Source organism: Carassius gibelio, chromosome A24 (assembly GCF_023724105.1).
Source record: "Carassius gibelio isolate Cgi1373 ecotype wild population from Czech Republic chromosome A24, carGib1.2-hapl.c, whole genome shotgun sequence".
Taxonomy (NCBI): domain Eukaryota; kingdom Metazoa; phylum Chordata; class Actinopteri; order Cypriniformes; family Cyprinidae; genus Carassius; species Carassius gibelio.
Window position 1 is genome coordinate 23,227,063 of NC_068394.1, and position 5,482 is coordinate 23,232,544.

The window sequence follows — 5,482 nt, forward strand, 5'->3', positions numbered from 1 at the left end:
CTGCAATGTTATTCGATTTTTTTACATTTTTGTACCATGTCCTCTGGTGTGACACCATGTCCTTTGAACTTTTTCGGAACCACTACAAATTTTTTATGCTTTGTTGTGCATTAATATGACACCCCTAAATTATATATATTTTTTATTAAAAAGTGCATGTTAAGCTACATAATCCTAGAAAATTTTGCAAATGTGTCTTGCTTGCCACTAATGAAAGGTTAGCTTGGATTAGCAAGGTCATTAATTGACAGAAAAGGCTGAAACGTCCTTTGGTGTGATAAAAAAAAAAAAAAAGTCCTCCATTGTGACAACTGTACTGCCACACCACAGGACAAAGTTTCTTTAAAAATAATTTTAAATAATTAAAAAATATTTGTTTAACTCCTTTTTTATACTTTTAAATGCAATAATTACATTCATTAAATTAAGCTCTAATCATCAAAAAAAAAAAAAAATTATGAATCTGTAGAATATATGACAATTTCACTTTTTAATAAAAAAAGTTAAAAAAATGAACTTTTTTCATGATATTCACATTTCTTCAAGATGCACCTTACACACACACATATACATTATATATATATATATATATATATATATATATATATATATATATATATATATATATATATATATATATATATATATACACGCATACATACATATATGAGTGTTCGTAAAACAACAATACAAAATCTTAAACTATAAAAGTGCCACTTTGTCCCACTAGTATGTGCAGGCCTGGCATTTTGCACTGGGCTATAGAACTACAAAATGAATTTTAAATTACCAATATCATGATTGAATGACATTTTGAATTATGTAGTGATCTACTTCTATCCACCAAACAATTATATGTGAATGTGTGAGACTTATGGTCATGGTTATAGGGAAATAACAAGAAGAACAAAGTGCAGTAAACGGTAAAACTGTTTGCACTACAAACCAGTATACGTTCATAATTAAGACAATACATTAAAAATAACACAGTAAGATACAGCAGTTTGCAACAGTAGCCTACAGCTGTTTGTACAGCTAATATAGCTGGAATGACACCGAAAGCCAGACACATTAAATTTACAAATGGCCGCGACCCCTCTTACAGAAAAAAAATAAGGGGCATATGTTTATTCATATGTTTATTTATGTAACGTAAGCGTGTGACTTTTAATTCGTGACGTGCTTTCATGGGCGTGCGCGCGGACCGGATGGAGTTGCCATGGAAACGGAGCGCAACACTGCAAATGTCACGAGGAAACACCCCGTTTCTCGCTGATTTCACTGTTTTCAGGTGAGTTAAGTCCATAAAATCACACAAATACTACTTATAACTGTTGTTGACAATTCTCTTACTTGTATTTGACTCGCTTCTGTTGTTTATTTACTTTATAGGAATGGTTTAATGTCTTCGAAAAAGTCCGTTAGCGTTTCTACCGTTTTCAGACGACGTATCGTCAGGTATACGTCAGGTACTCTATTGTGCTCTTATTTATGAAAGTTTGGGCTTTTAATCAAATATTCATCTCTAGATGATAGCTTTTGACTGTTTTGTTGGTAGTCTTTCAATGGATGATTGGAAATTGCTTAATTTATTTAACCTTAACATTTACACTTTACTGTTTATCGATAACGTCACGTTATCAAGAAGCGCGAAAATTGGCAGAAAACTAAAGTTGTTTTGATCTTTTATGGTAAACAAAACTGTTCTGCGATTTCAAGAGTGACAAAATAATCCTTCTACAACAGAAGGGAGTTTTCAAGATTTCTGAAGGAAGCTGCTGACAGAGATGTATGAAGCGCTGAAAAGGTTAAGTAACCTAATATGCATTTTTTTCACAACATATATCGCAATGAATCTGTTATTTTATTTATTTATTTTTTGCATCTCATCTGCTCTAGCTTGTTTCCGTCTAATAAACCTGGAACTGCAGACTAAATATTGTTGGCTCTGTGTCAGATTGCTTGTTTTGTTCCTAGATTCTCCAGTGCTGATGGCCTGCTGCATCCAGCAGAGTCGGAGTGAACCTACTGTAAGACAACATCTCCAAGATGCTATTGACCACAAGACTAGTACAGTAAGTCAAACCTCAAATATACAGTACATTAGTGTTCAAAAGCTTGAAGTTGATACCATTTGTAATAATTATCTTCTGCTCACCTCTGTAGTAATTATTTGATTAAAATATGTAAAAAGAGTAATATTGTGAAATATTATTACAATTTAAAATAGCTGTTTTCTATGTGAATACATTATAAACTAATTTATTCCTGTGATGTGCAGCTGCATTTTCAGCATCATTTCTCCAGTCTTCAGTGTCACATGGATCCCTCAGAAATGCTGATTTGCTGCTCAAGAAACTTATTATCAGCGTTGAAACAGTTGTGCTGCTTCATTTTTTTTGTGGAAACTGATGCATTTTATTTTTCAGGATTCACAGATGAATACAAAGTTCAAAAACCTGCATTTATGCATTTAGCAGATGCTTTTATCCAAAGCGACTTACAGTGCATTCAGGCTATCAATTTTTACATATCATGTGTTCCCGGGGAATCAAACCCCCAACCTTGCGCTTGCTTGCTAACACAGTGCTCTACCAGTTGAGCTACAAGAACACTATTTGAAACAGATGATTTTGAACAATTTGATGGATGTAACACTAACATTCAAATGTTTGGAGTCTATGTAACAACGAATCCAACAAAAACAAAAATTCAGCACGTCTGTATTTTAACATTGATCATAATCAGAAATGTTTCTTGATTAGTAAATCATCATATTAGAATGATTTCTGAAGATTTGTCACTGAAGACTGGAGTAATGATGCTGAAAATTCAGCTTTGATCAAAGGAATAAATTACATTTTAACATAATATTCACATAGAAAAGAGTTGTTTTGAATTGTAATAGTCACAGTGTTACTATTTTACTGTAATTTGATTCAATAAATGGAGCCGTGGTGAGCATAAGAGATTTTTTTATAAAGGCATAAAATATCTTACAGACCCCAAACTCTTGAATGGTTGTGTAAATTACAGTTATGATGTTCCTCCCAGTTAAATTTTATTAAAATGTATTAAATGTTACTCTGGCATATGCCGTCCATTCTATAGAGACCGTGTCTGTTCCCCAAAAACAGACAACAAATAATGTGTTTATTAAGGGATCTAGAAAAATTATTTCAGTTTAAACCTACTAGATTAAAAATAGTACTCAATGTACTCCATTGATGAAATAGTAAAAAGTGCACATTGCCTGAAATGATATGAACAGCAGCTATGCTAATCTTTCTCCCTTTGCCTTCCTGTTTCTGCAAATGTCCATCCCAAGGTTATTAGAAACTGCACAGCACAGGACTTGCAGGACTTGTGAGGACTTCAGATGATACCAGTACTCAAAAGACCTTAGATGATGGCAACTATAGATGGACATACAAACTACCGCCACTGCAAAAAAGGTAATGTTAATTTGAAAGAGCTGTGTCACAGTATCAAGGGCTCCCTTATCAGTTCTGCTTCCATCATTGGAGAGTAAAAGAAAAAAATTTTTTTGATGTTTTTATTAGTACATATACGTTATCTTGCACATTTTATCTCCCCAACAGATTCTAATTTGAAAGAAGTTTATAATGCATGTTCGCTACTCCCAATTCAGAAGACTGAATCAGCCTGTGTATCTGAATGTTTCTCATAAGCACTCCTCTCTGCCGCGTCTGAATTTGGGATTTTCCTTAGCTGTCAGTTATAAACGTCAAAATTAAAAGAATTAAACGTTTGAAATATATCAGTCTGTGTGTAATGAATAAATATAATATACAAGTTTCACTTTTTGAATAGAATTAGTGAAATAAATCAACTTTTTGATGATATTCTAATTATATGACCAGTACCTGTATTTCATTGCTCTTTTGTTGATTTTGATTGCTTCCATTGTCCTCATTCGTAAGTTGCTTTGGATAAAAGTGTCTGCTAAATGTAAATGTAATGTTAGTGTATTTAACTATATTTATAAATATTTATCTGTATTTTTTATTTTGTAATAATTTAAATGTATTTGTTTTATATCTATACATGTAGTTGTATTCATGTATGTATATTTATTTGTCAAATTTTTATATTTTAATAAAGCAGTTTAGACTACATGAGTGTTTTCTTTATTCTGGATGAATTACATATTCTTTTGTGTCTAGAAAGGGTAAACATGGGCCATATCTAACCCAGAAGTCAGCCACAACTGGGACGGATCTGGGCCACATCTCAGAAATGGCGTGGTTGACATCTGGCCCAGATGTCGCCCATGCCATTTGTGAGATGCGGCATGGATCTGGTACAGTTGTGGCTGACATATGTCAGCCAGACTCAGGTTGAGTCATCGCCGTCATTCCGCACGGTATGTGGGCCAGAAGAATATGGGAGATGTGGGCCAGAACTGAGCCACATGTCATTTGCTATCTGGGCGCCATCCGCCGCATGCGTGACGCGTCATCAAAAAAAACACAAAAAAAAACCGCATCGAGGCGACAGCAGCATGTAGCAAGAAGGCGTATGATCATTTAAAAGAATTTTATGATGCTTATGACAAGGTCGGTGAGAATGGGAGACAAAGCATTAAAGCAACAAGGGGGAAGTGCTGTCCCCTCAATGCTAATGTAAACCCTGGTTGGATAAGGATTCAAAATTGGATATGAAGATGAAATCTGACGCATAGTTTCGTTGTTAAAACTGATAAAATAATTGCTGTCTGTTGTTGCAATAATTTTGAAAAATAATAGCAGCAACATATGGAAAAAAAGAACTATGAACTAGTTCATTTTTGGAACTGTGTGAACTTAGTTCAAAATTTTGTAGTTTGAACTATGAACTGAACTAGTTCATTTTAAAATTTGTGAATTGAACTTTGAACTAGTTCATGTAGAAAGTGAACTTTCCCAACACTGACTGCAAGATTACATTTGTTTGAACGCATTATTGCGAATTGAGTGTGAATCTGTTTATATCATGCTTTAACCCGAAAATAATCAGTAAAAGAAACAGACAAACCCTTAACATCCAGCTCGACTCTTGCGGTCAACCTTCTGATCAAGCTAAATATGTTGGCTATTGGCATGAATTTTACTCGCGATAAGAAGCTCATATTCAAGTGTTTGTGCAAAAATTATTAATGTGCATTAATGACAGGGAGGCGCCTTCTCATCACTTTAATTTTTCATGATAATGATAATGATAATTTTTAATTAACATAATATCGTGGTGTCTCACATAGGTACATTAAAAATATATCTACAGAAAGCTTGAAATGTGTTTAAACAAAAAGGAATAGTGTAATGTGTGAATGTTGCATTTCTCTCGTCGGAAAGAGCCAGCACTGTGAATATAACCAAAACAACAGTCCTATATAAACCGGTTCAGCAAGTGAAAGCCTCATGACACTATCCATATGAAAGAGCAATTCACACCTTTATCTCGACCCCACAAGCCATGAATA

The 5,482-nt window shown here is 33.8% G+C and overlaps 1 long non-coding RNA gene across 1 annotated transcript; it reads left to right on the forward strand.

The window, feature by feature from the left end:
• The first annotated feature begins 1,029 nt into the window (after positions 1-1,029).
• On the forward strand, positions 1,030-4,129 carry LOC127946065 (uncharacterized). The gene is made up of 5 exons (XR_008151009.1): positions 1,030-1,291; positions 1,393-1,458; positions 1,747-2,075; positions 3,329-3,455; positions 3,603-4,129. It is a non-coding gene; the product is annotated as an uncharacterized LOC127946065 (long non-coding RNA).
• Positions 4,130-5,482: the final 1,353 nt, after the last annotated feature.